A 19,501-nucleotide genomic window follows, 5' to 3' on the forward strand; every position below is an offset into this window, starting at 1 on the left:
TGCTGAATTTATGTTGTTTAATGTGTAGTCTATCGCTTTTTGAAATGTTGCAGGCATGTCAGTGAGTCCGTAAAAACCGTTGATGAATCTGTATGTTCCTGTGGCGTTTCCGCCCAGGATATTAAAGTTGCAGTGTTTTTGTGTGTCTTTGTGTAGTGGGATTTGGCTGTATGCATATTTTAAGTCAATTTTTGAGAAGTAAAATGTGCCTGGTTTGTTTTTTTGTTCGCTAATTTTTTTGGATATGGTGTCCATTAAGTGGTCAATGCTCTGCATTTGATATTTGTTTTTGTGTATTGCTTCGTTGAGTTCTTTTGAATCGAGTGCTATTTTGATAGTCAGCAATAGCTAAATCCCCAATAGGAGTAAACACTATATTGGGACAACGGACCACAACCAAATATAGTGTGGGAAAAATGGTTCGAAACAGTAAAAACTGGCCATAACAGCCAAGGAAAATATACAAGTAGAAAAAACTACTTAGACCCAGACCACAAAGTGCAGAACTCGACTATCCACACGAGCCCTGTTATGATCCACCCACATCAGACGAAACAACAGCCGAGAAAAGGCAACGCGAACAGCGCAACATCAAAAGAAAAGTTGACTGGCAAAATCAATGCTTAGCAGTAGAAGACAAAGGCCCCTACATTGACAACACCCCGTGGGACGAGGCCGACACAAAAATAAAAAGCCTCATTTACCTCTCCCTAGGCCAAGAGGCTACAAACATATTTCACCAAAGAAATCCATACACGGAAATGTCAAAATGCACAACAGATGCATTTGTCGAACAATTAAAGGAAACATTTAAAGAAGTGCGAAACGAAACATTTGATCGCTTCCAATTCTTTAACTGCAAACAAGAACAAAACGAATCACTGGAAAAATTCCATTCTAGAATCAAACAAAAGGCAGCACTGTGCAATTGGGAAGCCCTCGAAGATAGCCTAGTTAAAAGCATTTTCATTCAAGGCATGAGAAAATCCACAAATTCAAATGGACTTATTATCGGAAGACCGAGACCCGATTGGAACGCTACAATACGCACTGGCAAGAGAAAGAGGCCAAGAAAACCAACAAAAAATGACAAACACAAGTAGATCTCAATTCGAATTAAGCCCACAAGGATCCTCAGACGTACAACACATAAGACGCAACAACACACAATACAGACAAAATATACAACAACGTACAGGTATACTACAAACTCCAAAATCAGGACCAATCCCAGATTGCTGGAAATGCGGATACAAATTTATACCCGGGCACCTCAGCAACTGCCCAGCAAAGAACGAGATATGCAGGATTTGTAAGAAAATAGGCCATTATGCCAAAATGTGCAGAGCTGAAATGCCACCCCGACCAACACAAAAACCACCAATCAGAAACAACATACAAAACAGAAGTACAATATCGACCAACCAAAACAACAATTACAATCCAAACTCAAGAAGAGTAAGAAACATTAAAACAACTTCCACAGAGGACTTATCAAATGCAGGAAGCAACAAATCAGAAGAAGATGAATCCATCGACCCAGAAAGCGCATGCTATATAAGGGAAATGATGGAAGACTGGAACACAATCAACCTAGTCAAACGGGACTGGAAACAAACAAGAGTAAACAAGATAAATAAAACCCAAATGGGAGAATATTGGTTAGAGACCCAATCGGGAAAAAGCAAGATACATTGGTTAGTCGATACAGGAAGCCCAAGAAGCTTCATATCACAACAAACAGCAAATACGTTGATAAACAAACTTGGAAAGAAAATACAAAACAACGCACCCAAACTAGGAGAATTCAGATGCTTCAACAACAATAAAATCATAATAATCAGTACGCTCAAAATACACCTCTCTTCAGGAAACTCAGTAGCAAAAGACTGTGAAATACTGGTAGTGCCACACAATACCGTGAACCTACTGGGCAGGGACATACTACAAAAACTGGGGATCCACCTGACACAAACAAAACAAGGTGAGAAAACAGTTAATTTCATCAATCCGGACCAAAAACAAATAACACAAAAAATTTTCAAAAACTTCCCACACTTATGCACCCGTTTGGGAAAATCAAAAAACCACATAGCCAAATCAACATTTAAGCAATACTTCAAACCAACACAACACAAAGGAAGAAGGGTACCTATTCACCTAATTGACAAAGTCGAAAAAGAACTAAGAAAATTAATAGAAGACAAACAAATAATTAAACTAGAAAAATGCTCAGACGAGTATTTCATAAGCCCGGTAGTGATCACTGTAAAAAGCGACAACTCTATCAAAATAGCACTCGATTCAAAAGAACTCAACGAAGCAATACACAAAAACAAATATCAAATGCAGAGCATTGACCACTTAATGGACACCATATCCAAAAAAATTAGCGAACAAAAAAACAAACCAGGCACATTTTACTTCTCAAAAATTGACTTAAAATATGCATACAGCCAAATCCCACTACACAAAGACACACAAAAACACTGCAACTTTAATATCCTGGGCGGAAACGCCACAGGAACATACAGATTCATCAACGGCTTTTACGGACTCACTGACATGCCTGCAACATTTCAAAAAGCGATAGACTACACATTAAACAACATAAATTCAGCACACGCATTTTTAGATGATATTATAATTATCACTAAAGGATCCTTAGACAGCCATGAAAAAGAAATAATGAGAGTACTATCCAGACTAGACAAAGAAAATTTAGCCATAAGCCTTCATAAATGCGAATTCGCCCAAACGGAAATCATATGGCTCGGTTACAGAATAAGCCCGAACGGGATAATCCCAACCGAAAAGAAAACAAAATCCGTCTCAGAAATGGACCCACTCCACACACTAAAACAACTTAGATCATTCATGGGCAGCATACACCATATGATAAAATTCATTCCCAATTTAGCAGAATTAATAGCACCCCTAAGACCATTATTATCAACAAAAAACAGTATAAAAGGTTCAAAGCTAAAATGGGCAAGTGAACATGATTCAGCATTCAACAAAATCAAAACCGCAATAACACATATTATAGAAAATAAACACTTCGATACAACAAAACCCACACGGGTAAGATGTGACGCAAGTAAAAATGGACTTGGAGCGTGCTTAGAACAATATTTAAACAACAACTGGTACCCAATAGCATATGCTAGCAGATTCTTAAATAATAATGAACAAAAATACAGTACCAACGAATTAGAATTGTTAGCGGTCGTATGGTCATTAGAACATTTCAAATATTACCTATACGGCTCCAAATTTGAACTCCAAACTGATCACCAAGCACTCCTTTCGGCCCTGAAAAACAACAGGGGAAACAAAACATACCAAAGCCGCTTGACCCGTTGGGTAGACAGATTACTACCCTTCCACTTTACAGTACAACACGTACCAGGAAAAAACATGGGATTCGCAGACTACTTTAGCAGATATCCGATCTCTCCAGCACCCCAACCTCTCGAAAGCGACAAAAATTATGTAGTAAATTTAATAAACACATTTAAATACACACTAAAGAACGCTCAAAGAATTTCAACCAATCAGAATACGCAAACAATAAAGCACAGAAATCATGACGTAATAAAGACTTGTAAGCAAAGCAAACAAAACATACACGCTTTTTGCCAAAATTGTCGTTCAAATCAGTCGCACTCGTGCAATCACTCTAAACCTTCTTTACACATTAATTCTTTAAATTCTTCAAAAACAATTCCATATTCAAATTACTCTAATTCACACTTTCATCAAAATTCAATTCCAAATCATTACACAAATTCCAACGTATTCGTTTGTACCCGAAATAAACCATATTGCAACACCTTTAACAAGCCAATCTATAAACGCCCCCGAATTAAAAAGATGAATCCCCTTCAAGAAAATACTACCGCAAACAACCAACCCCAACAACTAAATCCCCCAAGATCGGTCACTATCGCAACACAAACAGACACCGACAATAATCTAGTTAAAGGATTAACCCCTCTAGACCCCACTCGGGCAAAAAACCCCTTTGATAACATCCAATCGGAAAACAACATCCCATTATCGAACTTACACAAAGTAATGAACGAAAACTTCATATCAGAAGCGATTAAATTAGACAACCAGAGCAACCGCATACGCAAAATGATCCAAAACCAGGACTGGCTCGCACTAAAACATTACTCCCGCTATTGGCATACACTCAAAAAAGACCTATCCGTGAACGAAAACGGTTGTATCCTTTACGATGGCAAACTTTACATACCTCCTAATTTACGCGATATTGCACTACAATCAATCCACAAAACCCATACGGGAAAAGCGGGAATGATGTACATGGCGCAACTCATCTGGTTTCCCCGCATACACCGGGAAATCGTCATAATGGCACAAAGATGCAAACCTTGCACAGCCATTGGTAAGAACTTAAAATCAATTATTCCAAAAAATAAACATACACACCTAAACAATCTACAAGAACCTAATGAAGAAGTACAAATAGACTTCACAGGACCAACACTAGACAATAATAAAGACACATACATCCTAGTCTCGGTAGATAGATTTTCTAGATACCCCCACGCAAAGGCATATCACAATTGCAACACTGAAACAGCAATTGAATTTCTAAAAAGCTACATGACATTCCACGGCATACCAAGATCTCTAAGGTGCGACCAGGCACAGGCGTTCAAATCTAAAAACTTCGAAATTTTCTGCAAAGAAAACAACATTAAGTTAATCCTAGCCCCAGCAGGAGATCACAGAGGGACAGGATTAGTCGAACGTATGATACAAACAATAAAAAGAAGACTATCGGCAATAAATATAGATCCCAAATGGGACAAAGAAACATTAGCCGATAAAATCACACACATAATAGAGAATATTAGACTGATCCCCAACACAACAACACGCATCACTCCGTTCGAAGCACATTTTGGTAGAACAGCAAACACACAATTAACCCACATACTAAAAAAACCAAACCACAAAAACTTATCATACAATAAAATAAAGAATTTCCATTTAGACAAGAAGAAATTGAAGCAGGCCATGCTGAGCGAGGCAAGCATCTGGAATCAAGACTCTGACTCTGAGCCACATCTGGACATACAATACCAGTCCCCCGGCGCTGAATCAGACTCTGATGAAGAACACCTGGCCACAAAACGCGCACCCATGACGCAAAAACGTAAGACCAATTCTCCCATAAAAATCGTACCCGACAAACTAAGCATTACATTCGGAGATAAAACATCAGTATTAGTAAAAGAAAGAAACCAAGTAGCAAGAAAAACAATAATGCGTAGAGTGAAGGAACCGCGAGGCACACTTAAGCCACTATGGAATATAATCCCGGATGGAACAATAACAAATTACACACCCCACACAATCAAAATCGACACACCAAAAAGAAAAGGTACAGTAATCAGAAAAAGCGACATAGCAATAGCCACAGAAATAATCCAAAACAAACCTAGACTGATAGACTTCGTAGCGTGCAAGACCGTCGGCGAATATAATAGAAATAGAGAGAAAATTAAGAAATTCTATTTAGATGAGAAGAAACAAAACGAGAAGTGGGCAGCAGAACAGCCAACACAACAACAGGAACCCCAACCGGGCACAAGCAGACAATTACAACAAGCCGCCACCAAGCCAACCAAGAAAGAAACCTCAACAAAACAAAGACAGAAACAAAGGAAAGGCAAAGCAGGTAGCCCCAGAAGAAAACCACAGCAGCCCACAAAAAGAATACACGCCCCACAATTCGAAACAAAATCAAAACAGGCAGCACTAGCCCAATCAAAAATTGAACAAGCGAAACGAAGGCAAAGACGATACTCCTCCATTGTAAGCACTGACCTGGACAAGTGGAACAACTCGGATACAGTAGAAGTTATCAATCTAGTATCCGATTCACCAGTACAAAGCCCGATAACAATAGTCACTTCGAGATCACCAAAAGACTTTATGCACACCACTAACAAAGACCGAGGATCCGTCGAACGAATCGTGCAAAAGTTACCCATAAACAAAGACAATATAGTAGAAACCCCACCCGCACCCGTTCGGAACATGGAGCAACTTATTCAACCCACAAGAGCAGAAACCACTCGGGACATACAACAACAACAGCAACCAACCATAACAAAGACCAGCCACAACATAGATGACGAGGTACCAGTAACCATCCTCATTGAGTCGGACAGCGACCACAATATCATGCCACAGGAACCAGTAACAGCGCCAACCACCGCAGGACAAGAACCCCCACCCACAGAGCCAACGAAGACAACAAACAAAGATATCAACATTTCCATAGAACACTCACTGTCTGACGACGAGAGATGCAGGAACCCGGACCACAGTGATAGCCCGCAGTCAAGCTACAGAACGGCCCCTTCGAAAATTCCGCACCGCACAACCCTAGAACAGAGCCCCATTTCATCATTGGACCCAGAAGACGTTGACCACCTAAACCACATTTTCGACATATAATGCCGAAAAACTGAAAAAGGGGGAGTGTGGTACGGAAGTACCCGTCAGGATCTGAAACAAAGACTCACCTACTATTATAAACACTACTAACATCCATATATTATTATACTATCCACCCATTCGGGAACCTGCTCAAACTTTAGTTCATTTCATTCAGTCTCAATCACTTGATGACTCAATTCAGTTGTACGCAGTAAACTTTCTATCACTTGTCTTAACACCTATGTAAATTCTAACATCTGTACACAGCGATGACAGGTACTGTCTGGTCTCGCCTCTATCTCTCTACGCCGTGAACTTATTCACCGCTTTTTGCCTGAATCGTGAAAGAAAATTAGTTGAATTGTGAAAGTTTAAGAACTGCTCAATTATTATTATTAATATTATTATTATTATTATTATTATTATTATTTTTATTATTATTTTTATTATTATTAGTATAATTATAATTATTATTATTATTATTATTATTATTATTATTATTATTATTATTATTATTATTATTATTATTATTATTATTATTATTATTATTCTTATTATTATAATTATTATTATTATTATTATTATTATTATTATTATTATTATTATTATTATTATTATTATTATTATTATTATTATTATTATTATTATTATTATTATTATTATTAATTTCACTTTTTCAAACTAATTGTCTCCACGAGACAATATAGTTCTGAAAGCCCTTTCATGTTCCTTGGGTTGTGCCCAACAAAGACTGTAGATAACACTGAAGTTGGGATTTTTAAAGAAAATATAAACAAGCGGACAGTGTTCGGCACAAGGGAAAGACCAGAAAAATCAGTGAGCAGAAAACGCAAAGGAAATATTTTTAAATGTTTCAATAATGTTTTTTTACCAACAAAACGAAATTCTGGGACATGAAAGTTACAATTCAGAAGATATTTTTGGGATTACGATGTCACTTGTAGAAGAGTTTTCTCCATGTCAATTTTTTTTCAAATTTTTCTGTAGCTTTGTTTTTTCTTAAATTCATATGTGTAAGAAAGTAAATTAAATATCCTAACCAGCATTGCAGTAAAAAGCATTATTTATTTTTTAAAAGAGCGTTGGCATTTTTATATTGAAAAACTACAAGTCTTGTGCTTTCAAAAGTGGTTTCAAATAAAAAACTTTCCACTCATTCTTTTTTATTTTTGCAAGACAATTGCTTGAACTTAAAAATAAATGAGCTTTTTCAAACAAACCGATTTCAACTAAGAGAACACTGAAGTTAGTGTCCTGGTTTTCGCTTTCAATCTCGGGTTTATATGAAACAGCAAAACACACGGCCTATACTCTTTTGGAAAAAAAATGATCCGCTTTTGAAAAAAAACAGTTGAAGAGGAACAAGAGAACTAGATAAAAGTTTCCCTTTCCTCAAAAAAATTCTACAAATTGTATAAATTTTTTAACGTCTATAAATTGCTGCATATTAAGAAAAAAAAAGTAGTTTTTTCTATAATAACGAGATAATGAAACTGAATTTTCCGATTTGCAAAAGAACGAAATTTGAAAACTCACAAACATATCTAAGCTTCTTTTCTCAATTTTCCTTTCAGAGTACAAGTTTCGAAAAAAACCGCACTCTATGAAAAAAAAGATGTCGCAAATCTATAACCTGGAAGGCTGAAAACATCTTGAGAAACACTAAATATGACTGTTATCTATTTTTTGAAATTTATCAATGTAAAAAATTTCTAAAACTCAAGATTAAAATTCAAGGTCAGCTGGTAAAAAAGTATTAAGAAGCTGGTAAAAAAGCTTGATAAATAATGTCTCAAAGTGAGCAATCTAAATTTAGCAAATAAAAACGCTTTTTCAGGAAATCAATTTTTGATAAAAAGTTTTGTCGTTCATTTGCCTTCAGATTTTGGATAAATATTTTCATGAAAAAAACGTTGTACACGTACAATAATATGAATGGCTTCCAATAAAACATAATTTTTACAAATACCCCCATTCTTTCTAAAGTTATGTCCTACAATATGTTAACCAAATAACAAAACATTTTTTAAACAAAATTTAAAAAAAATCCCTTACACTTGTTCTCAGAAAGTGGGGCTTCTATTACGCTCAGGCTTCTATTCTGCGAAGCCACTCAGCCCAATTGTTCTCAGGTGTTACCAATGTCAAAAGAAAAAAATTGATAGCAAAACCGTTTTGGAAGTGACCGTTAAATTGGAAAAACACTTCAAACCACTTAATGGTTTCCTATGACTGAGTTTTCAACGTTTGCTCTTTGTTTCAAACAAGCAGTCAAAGCAAACACTATTAACGTTTCCAGCCAATTGTAAGCGAGATAGCTACAGAAGAAAAAAGTTTGCGATCAAACGAAAACGAAAGGACACGCAGTATTCCAAAAGTAAACAGCCCCATTTTAACAAAGTTAACTACGATTTAGCGTTGCTAATTTGATAATTGCGGCTACATTTACCGATAGTACAGAGTCTTTATAATCATTTAGCCGTCAACTTTGTGAACTTTTTAGACTTGGTCTAAACTGACGGGAGTATTAAAAGAAAGCTATGCAGCGTAAAATGTGTTGAGTGAAGGAATACATTATTCACGGCCAATACTGCTGTGTATTACTTCATACAATATTGAATAGGCTAGAGGGGCTGACTCACCTCCGCTTTTGATACGCGTACTAAGTGAAGGATACTGAAGCCATCCAGGGCGCTCTTCACAGCAGCAAGTCTGAAACGATTATATGACTAAAGACGAATAAGCGTTGGCTCCCCGAATAACCTAGGAATTAATTGGGAACTAGTCATAGGCCGCGTGATTTTTAAGATCTGATGACTCAAGTTTAAACACGAACGAGCCTAGAGCTTGCTGTTGAAGGAAATCAGTTCTTCAACTCAACGAGCGCAATTCAAGCCGGTTCTTTCCAGCAAGGCTTTCTCTCTCTCTCTCTCTCTCTCTCTCTCTCTCTCTCTCTCTCTCTCTCTTTCTCTCTGCTCTAAGGGTAAAAACACTTCTCCTCGGCTAAACGGGAAACATTGCTGTAATTGTAAGTCTGCCGATTTAGCAAAATAAACTTAGAGTAATATTCACATCCAGCAGTAATATGGTTTTAATTACTTGATTAAGATTAGATACCGCACCTTATTTTCAACGTAGGGTTTACCACCAATTGTGCTCTATCATTTCTATCTGTTCTATAATTATACTTTATACCTAATCATTTTAATTCTATCAAATCACACAAAGGTTTGGCAATTAGAAAAGAACATTGTGAGCATTTAGTGAGACTTTTTCTAGCATTTAATTACGGTCGCTTAAATAATATTGATTTAGCTCTAGTGTGGAAATTAAGATCGAGCGAATAAAATTCCTACCACATCAGAGTTTAAAAAGATAACATTAAATACCAGAAATGAGAAAAGTATTGACTCGTGTTTACTCTTGTGCTCCAACCTATAGTCACTCCAACCTATATCTTTCATTGAACTGATAAATCATTTCGGTGATTGGACAGTTCGGTCAGTATTGCAATCAAAAATGGGTTACCAATTTCGCAAACAAACTGTGAAAATAGAAAAGTTCCATTGTTTTTGCTTAGATTTTGAAAAGATTCGATGAATTTTCGCAATATCCTGTCTCCAAGGCAGATCTTCCTTAAAAACACGCATTAGGAAAGTTTACAAGAAAGTTCCACAAAACTTAATCCTGAATTGGACAGAAAAATGTCTTACAGAATTTCTGCAACACTGGTTTTGGCTTCAACTAAAATTTAGGACAAAGTGAAGCAAGGAAGCCAGTCAAGTAACAATAGTTTTCATGCATCACAACTCGTCAAGTATTGTAATTCGAAAAATCAAACACATCGGATTAATTCTTCAGTGCCCATCACTATTCAGCAACGCTTCAACAGAGAATGGAGAAACAATTATGGCTGTACGAAGAATAAAATTCAGCAGGATGAAAGATTGAAGTAATACTACAGAAATCTTCAAACCAAATTAATTTTGTGAGAACAGTAAAAAATGACTTCAATTTTTGCCTTGACTATCGGTTACTTTCACTACCCAGGTTGAGGTCGCGCTCGAAATCGCCTCTGATCAGACCGTCCCAGACAAGTGGGACCTCTGATCAGACCGTCCCAGACCGAAGTGGCCTCTGATCAGACTAGTATGCGCTCGAAGGTCATTGTGAGCTCGAAGTGCGCTCGAAGCAGCCTCTGGTCAGACGAGTTCCAGACCGAAGTGACCCCTGATCAGACAAGTTCCAGACCATTGTCCAGACGAGTTCCAGACCATTGTCCAGACTAAAGTGCGCTCGAAATATTGTCCCAGACTAAAGTGCGGTCGAAATCACCTCTGATCAGACAAAAGTGCGTTCGAAATAGTCTGATCAGAGAATGATTTTGAATATGAACAAATCTCTCAATATCGTTATAATATATTCATTTCATCTATCATTTTATCAATCTTATATTCAACTAACAAAAAACCAATCCTGAAAGTATTTTAAATGAAAGTAAATCGAAAAAAAAAATGATAAAAAAAATTACTGAGTATGCCATTTTTTTATGCTTTCAACTGAAAAAATGAACTTAGACAGCTCTGCATAAAAACGTCTTGATCTAATTTGATTCAAAATCTTTTCTTGAGGGGACCGGTAGTTGTTATCAGCTGGACCCCTTGGTTCTGATCAAACCCATCAGATTTTCAGATGAAGCTCCGATCAGAATGCTGTTTTATTGTTGACTCTTACCCCAGACAACAAAAGGCAGTAAGAAAACAAAAAAACATGAAAAAAATTTCGCTCGAATTGGTCTCTGGTCAGACTAGTGTGCGCTCGAATCGGCCTCTGATCAGACTAGTGTGCGCTTGAAACTACCTCTGATCAGACCGTCCCAGAACAAAGTGGCCTCTGATCAGGCAAGTTTCAGACCATTGTCCAGACAAAAGTGCGCTCGAAGCCTTTTCCAGACCATGTAATTCGAGCGCACCGGGAACATGTGTGCGCTCGAAACTCGTCTGATCAGGGGTCACTTTGGTCTGGCCACCTCGACCTGGGTAGGTTATTAACGCAACCTTATCTCTAAAAACTTGTAGACTAAACAATTGGGTAAAATGTTTTGAGCAATTAATTATCAGCAGTCATGCCTATCACTAAAGTATTTTTGAATATGCGATTTTCCCCACATAAAACGCTGCGAGATCCTTTCAGGCAATTCAAACGCCCCACAAAAACCTTTTCTACATAAGCCTAACGAACGATCCAGACTAACGCTTCGTCCATTAGAAAAACGTCGAGCGAAACAAAAATAATTCCAAAATAAAGGCCAACTCAACAAAGCCTCCAAAAACCGCTTCTGCAAAACAGATAACAGCTAGAGCCAGCAAAATGATCAGCGACGCAACTTGAACAGCAACTCAAACAAGCAGTTCCTAAACATGAATCACAGCCCAGCGATCACGAGAAATTGTTATGGTTAGCTGCAGATTAATGTTGTTTCATTCCTCAAGGGGAATAAAAAATTTTGGATTACAAACTAATAATCATAGACCATGTTAGTCAGTTCCGCAACGTTCTCGGTCGCCTTATCAGACTTCTTTAAGCTCCACCTGACATTGAAAAGTCAAGAAAATGGAAATAACACTACAATCAGAACAGCTTGGACATCTTCAAGGTAACTGAGCCAGCTTTTTTGGCTCCATATAAGTAAAACAAATAGCTCTGCATGCCGTCCTCGAACATGGTGAAGGTATCCTCAGCATGCCGTCCTCGAATATTCGAATGTCTGTACCGCAACTCATTTTCGAATTATCAAATTTTGCGACGCCTTCAACAAGTTGCGCCACAATCCTTTCCCGAATATTACTGATACCAACAAAACCGCTTCGAGGCGTTAAGCTTTTGCAGTTATATTAACCCCGTGCACTTTTTCAGCTTAATAATTCTGCGGCCAGCCTCTCATTTCAAATTTTCACACGGGATCTAAACTCCTATGTAGCTTCTTCGGTGTTCTGATTTGAAAAAAAAAAACAAAATTTTTTCGGGCAAGTACATGCAAGCGGCCATCTATCAAACTGATAAAGCGCACTTTGAATACTATAGTTATGAATATATTCAGCAATGTCAATTTATTACGTTAGTCTTTCGAACAAACCTCTCATCTTCGTATGCAATATATGATTTGAAGCATTTGGCCAATGAAAACAGTCGAAATTGTCCTAATGCACTCAAAACTGCCAAAAAATTACTAATACTTTCATTATCATGCAAAACAAAATTTACACTTCCATTATAATGCAAGGGAAGAATGTACCTCCAAAATGGCTTTTGAAACGAAATAATGTCATCAAATGACAAATATGATAATGTCAAATAAAATCAATTTTGACAAATGAAAAATGGCGACATTCAACGGAAAAAAATGGAGTCCAACAGCCCGCCAGTAATATTACCAGTACTAATTTTTTGAACAATGGAGGACAACCAAAAGGATATTGCTATCGTTTTAGGCATTAAATTTTTCTTTGAAAAAAAATTCAACAAAAATTGCTTGTACTTTCTTCCCAAAATATATCTTAGCATACACAAAAAATACGAACATTGATCTTGCTTCCTCGATCTTTTAATTGATAGGCTTTAAATCATCTACAACAATCCGTTTCAAAATAGTTTTTATTAGAAGTCTGTAATCTTGAAAAAAATTGAAAATTTTATTGGAAACTTCTATCTTACTGTGGACATTCAACCCAGACTTTATTGGCTAGCCTGAACAAAAAGCAACCTGTTTTTTTATTAGTCTTCGTTAGAGAGATTTTTTGACACCGAAGGTAGTCAATTTGAAAACATTGCTATGGAAACAAATTTAGCTGACCACGCACCATTGGTTTTCTTCTACTTAAAATTCAAGCCAATTGGTTAACAGCGAAAGAAGTTTCCCTAATGAAGGAATAGTAATTTGAAAACTCTTTAAACCTGGTGTTTGCATTTAATAAATGTTCAAATAGATTGTCGTCAGATAAACAAACCCAACAAGGTCTCCAAACTGGACAAAATTGGTCCCAACCTAAGCAATGGTGTCTTCGACTTACATTTGAGAGTCAAGAAGAAAAAACCCGCAAACATGTGGGTACACAATAGATGATATTTTGGTTGCCATGAGTCATTTGATAAAAATTTTGCAGTTTTTTTGCCTCAAGGAGCCCAGCGCTGAAACGAAGTTACAAGATCAATTTAAATTGCAAATTGCATTCTCTCCATTTTTTCAATCAAGATTTCTTTTTCTCATGCCAAAGATTGCAATTTGCCAAAGCTGACCCCGAATTTGACGAATTTCAATAAATACTGCAAACATAAAAACAGAATTGTGCGGCTATATCTAGATTACACACACGACATTTGCATGCTCCAAGGAACAGTGCCACTTTGCAAATTAAGGTGTCAACTTCTTTGGAAAAATTATACAAAAGATTCAAACGGACAAATTGGAAAACACCACATACTGCCTCATCTTCACCATAGCATATTTACCAGATTTTCACTCTAGAAGATCAGGAGATCTAGAAATCTGCGTTGATCTGAGTACCAAGAAGTTCTTGAACTTCTATCAGCGCTTTCCAAGCTTCTTCGAAGAGCCAACAACATAACTAAGTGGCAAGGTTAGGAGTTTCATTTGTGCATCCGAAGAGATGAAGTGATGTGTGAAAGTTCCGAACAATGACAAACATCTACAAAACATTGGCGGCATCAAACAATAACTAGAATTTGGGGTTTCAACACTTCCTTTTAGGAAACTGATTTCATCATGATAGACCGCACAACGAACTTTGTAGCTCACTGTAGTCTCCACAAAATTGCTGCTCAACGTGTTCCAGAGTTTTTTGGTTAAAGTAGTGACATCAAGTCGTGGAAAAGTGTCCACAATTGATCACGCCTATCTACCAACATGACTTAAAGTGGTCATACGCCTCTCGGAGGCAATGACCTTGTCTGGATTGTAAAAGAGAGGACTGCTCATTGAAATTGGCTTCGTGAACGTGTTTTGAAAGTTCACTCTCGAGATGTACAGTACCGTGTGGTTTCCGCCTGGCAATCCCGCTTTCCGCCCTCCCATACGTATTGTGGCTGGTTAGATTTTTCATTTGATTTTTCGTGTACCAATTCTGGGCAACTTGTGCAATGCTTCGCCGGGTGTTGCTGGACTTCTTCTGTCTTTGTCAGCATGTTGTGCATCAATCAATCAATCAAATGCATGATCAAATAATTGACCTTTATTTTATCTATCTCAAAACTAAGTTGCAGGTTCTTGCAATCTTCTTAAGTTGCAAAAAACTTGGTTAATTCAATTAGAACCAAGTATTTGAACGTTTATATTAATAACAGTTGGTGTGCAGTCGGGTTTTCGACTTAGATTCGCATTTGTTGATTGCCGACCAATTTGTTGGGCGTTTTGATGATCATTTTCTAAGTCTTAGCTCCTTTAAGGCATTTGTGGCTGTTATATCTTTATGGTTGGATGTGTACCTTTTATGCTGCTTTCTATTCTCAACCGATCTTCGCAAACTGGAAAATTATCCTTTGTTTATGCTCAGTTTGATTGACCTTTTAGTAACTGGGCCAGGTTTCCTGGGGCAATTTATAACCCGACAATTCATTATACTAAGCGAAGTTAAATCGCCGTTGCTTTTCGCGTACGCAGTACCAGTATATAGTAAAATGCGTCTATTTTTACAAGCTCTTATCGGGGATTACGTGGCTAAAAACTTAAACCCATTTTGGTACCAATGCGTACCCAGCTTATTCATGATTCGCTTGTCCGAGTATGGATTTGGAATCTGCTCTGTCGTAATTGCGTACGAGCGATACATCCTGGTTGTGAAAGCCGCCGAAAAGGATTCAATTTTAACTTCAAGAAAACGGAAACTAATTTATTCTATTTCCACATTGATTATTCTTGGGTCCTTTGCAGCCGACGCCATTTACGCTAAGACCATGAACTACATTAAATGCTGGTTTGGTTTTCGGGTCAACACCAGCTCCCACATGATCAGAATTCCAAATCTGTGTATAACTTTTGTTTATGCGGTCATTCCAGCCCTCTCGTGTGTGTACTTTTACAAGGAAATTGCCGCCATTCTGCTGGCCAGAAAACACAAAGTTGGGAGAAACTTAAACCTGGTTTTATGCTTTGGAACCATTTGTGGTCTGTGGATATTCTGTCTGATTTTTAAGACCATTATTATTTCATATATCTGGGCAGTCAGTGCTACTGTGAGCTTTCTTGATCGACAAAAATACCCGTTTGTATTAAATAACAGCAGCGCGGATCTGGTTCGACAGCTGGGATCTCTGACCTCCCTCTTTGACCCATTCCTTATTCTTGTCAGTCAAAAGGATTACCGAAAACCATTCTTAGCAAAAATGGAACTATTGAACAACAAAATCAAAACACTTTTCAAACGGTTGACTCTATTAAATGCCCCCACCCATGCTGAAATCCCACCCAAGTGACATTTGATCACACACAGTTGACCTAGGTCAACTGTTCTCCCCCAAATTCGTCCATTTTGATGTGAAAATGGGCTGCAGTAGGAGAAAATTCAGTAACTACCGCTCATATTAGAGTGCGCTACGATGGACTGGAATGCGAAGACTTATGAGGGATTACCGCTAAAAACGTCGATATCACTGTGGGCAGCAAAGGGTGCTTTAGAAGGGAGATGAGGTAATTTTTAATCATGATGTAACAGTTGGACTGATAAACTTTGGTCAGGCATCAATGATTTAGAGGCAGAGGACATTTGACTGAGGTTAGAAAGTTCTCTCCCGAAAGTCCTCCCACTTTGTTGTAAGAGTGGGGGGGTTGTCTATGGAGTGGGGGGGGGGGGGGGGGGTAAATTGACGTAAGAGTGAGGTGTGGGTAATTTTGTGTGGGGAGGGGCAAAATGAAGGAAGAGTGGGGCTGCAATGGGAGGACTTTTGAGGAAAGTACCCCCCCCCCCCCCCCGCAACTAACCCATTGCAGCCCAAAAAGACTTTTGAGAGTTTTGAGGTGCATTTTCCTAAAAATTCCTCTCATTGCAGCCGCACTCTTAAATCTTTTTGGGCGGAAAAATTCGATCCGAGCTGGGCTCAAGATTCTCAGTTTCTGCCTACGGCTGTGAAAATGGTGTAGTGCCTTAATTAGAATTTTTCCACTGCTGCCGCATTCTTACATCACTCTACCTCATTGATTTTCCACTCCTAATTTATTTTACCCTAATGGCAGCTCATTTTAGCCCAAAAAAGAGTCTTGGGCTCTCTTTCCCTAATAACTACAGTAAAACACAGAAAACTAGATGATGTAATACGTGTCCTAGGCTAATTCCATTTGATATGATTTATTGCCAAAAACTAGTCTTATGACGATCTCAAATAAGTTTGTTGCATACCTAACTTGTCAGATCTAGCAAGAAAGAATCTCATCTTGTAACAAATGGATATCTTGCCCGATTCTTGAGCGATCTGTACAGCCAAGCATGTTGCTTTATAAACTTTTCTGTCGACGAGGATTTTTTTCCAAAACGTGGACCTTGCTTGGTTTGCACCCTTCATCAAAAACATCCATGATTTAGTCCGGATATTTTAAACTCCATTTCTCCTTTGTTAAGCGATTTTTCCTGAATCAGCAATATGTTGAACTTTATTAGTCAAGGAAAATCGAAATGACATATGACAAACAGGTAATTTTTTCGCAAAAAAAATAATATAATAATTCTGCAAACAAGCAATCTACATATCTTATATTTTGATGTCAAATATTTTAAAGCCAAAGTTCAATTTTTTGTCCTAAGAAAGTTTTGTTTATCCTAAATTTATCCTATCTGCATATTTCAACTCTCCCTCAAACAAAATAGATGTTATTATTTTATTGATTAAGAACTCAGATTCTATAATCCCAATATTTTACCACAATTGACTAATTCATGGAATGAATTTTCAACAAACCAACAGTTGTAGCAAAACCCCAGTCAGTGTAACAGATTTTGAAAATTTTTATCTGAATTGACTATTTCATGGAAGCACTTTTCAGCAAATCAACAGTTGTTCTAAAAACAGCCCAATTTCGAGTTTAATTAGGCTTCTTTTCAGATGTCTCGAGTTTTAAACTTAGCCAATTACTTTAGCTATTGGAATTTAACTAAGATACACATTACTGCAGAAAAAACGTTTTTAGATCAATTTTGCATGTGTACAAAATATCAAGTAGGCATTAAATTTTATCACCCGGGTCAAGGTGTCACCGCTAAAAATTGCTAAATTATGTAAGATTTGCGGTGAAATTGACTAAAAAGTGTTAATAGCGGTGTATTTAAATAAAAAATTTGGACCACTCAGGCGGTGAAAGAAAATTTCTCACCGCTACCAGCAAAATGCGGTGACAAAAAATTTTTCAATGGTATCAGGATGCGGTGAAAAAAATTTTCATCGCTAAGATCGCAAATCATACAAATATTCAACGCTAAATTCAACGCTTGTCTTAAATTCACAGGAAATGTCATGGAAGTAAGTGACAGATGCTGCAGTGGAATAAGAAGTTGTTGAAATGTAGGAGGTGAGAGGTTCGAACCCGTGTTGGGCAGTTTTTGTTTTGCAAGAAATCCGGTGAATGCGGTGAAAATAAAAATATAACCGCTAGAAATCCCAAATCTTACAAAAATTCACCTCTAAAAACCCCAAATCTTACAAAAATACCGATTTCACTGGATTCAACGCTAAAAGATGCGGGCGCTTTGCGGTGAAAAAAGCTTTTCTCCGTTAATCTTTCATTATTTCTTGACAAAACCTGGACCTGGGCAGCAGCTAAATTTACAACTATTTGATTCTTATTTTATAAGTTCAACTCACATAAAATTTCTCCGCAATGAATTTAACAAGTTTGATCAATTTTAGTGATGCATATCAATAGTCAGTGATCATACAAAAAGTGTAATATTGAAACAAAATTGCTACAAATTACATGAATTAAAGTTTCTTCAAATCATTTCAATTAATTTTGTTAAGCTGACTTATCATGTGCGATGCAGTGTTAGCTCTTGAAACCCGCGGGTATTACGACCTTCTGCTGTTCACTTTTAAGTTCTCCCAAACAAGATTGAAGCAATTTTTTTAAACATTCTGGCTTTTATAAAAAAAAATTTCGCATAATCGTTTTCGCTGCTGGAGATTTTTACGCCCTGAATTTTTGGTTTCCTTGGTCAAAATTTCTCTCATTCAGAGGTGCCGACAGATGATTTCATGTGGCGGCAGTTCACTACAAAATGTCAAATGTTATGTACTCCAAAACTGATGTAATTTCTTTCACTTCAAGTTTTTCACGTATTTATAGCGGTATATTATAACCTTTAATGATGTCAGCCCCCTTTAGTGAATTCAATTACACCCACCCACCCAGTTCTTCGCTGAACGAAGCAATCTAGAGCGGCTTTTTAATTTCATTTTTTGCCAAGCAAATCGTGTTTTGCTTCGAGGAGAAACAAAATGAGTTGACCTTCAATTTTTGTCCTGCAGAGTTAAATATCCAGACGATCTGTTTAAATCACTACGAGATTTTCCCATTGTTATTAATGGCCCTCGAACAAAGTTTGAAGCAGTTTATGTTAATGAGTGTCTTTTTCATGCCACATTTTTGCTTGAAATTTTATTGCACGTTTGCTCTTAATTTTTTTTTGAAGGCGAGTGCGTAATTAAATTCAACAACCGGGCTTCAAAATGACGGTATTAGTACATTATAGACCCCTATCAAAAAATTTTAAAGTTCAAAAATCCAACAAGTTCGTTGCAGTTTTAATTTCACTTTCAGTAGTCAACTCGCACCATTGGATTTCAGCTGTTGACACTTATGAACAAGAGAGAAAATTAGATCGAAATGAAATTACACCAAAGTCAAAGGCGTAAAAATCACTCGACAAGTCAAAACAGTCAACCAAAAGCTTTTCCTAAAAGTTTAACACATTTACTTTAATCGCTTTAAACT

General features: G+C 37.2%; 1 protein-coding gene across 1 annotated transcript in view; it reads right to left on the reverse strand.

Moving 5' to 3' along the window:
* Positions 1-19,501, reverse strand: part of LOC142351571 (protein lifeguard 3-like) — a 359,608-nt gene that overhangs the window by 322,816 nt on the left and 17,291 nt on the right. The window lies entirely within an intron of this gene.

This window comes from Convolutriloba macropyga, chromosome 13 (assembly GCF_964194025.1).
Source record: "Convolutriloba macropyga chromosome 13, txConMacr16.3, whole genome shotgun sequence".
In the NCBI taxonomy this organism is placed as follows: Eukaryota; Metazoa; Xenacoelomorpha; order Acoela; family Convolutidae; genus Convolutriloba; species Convolutriloba macropyga.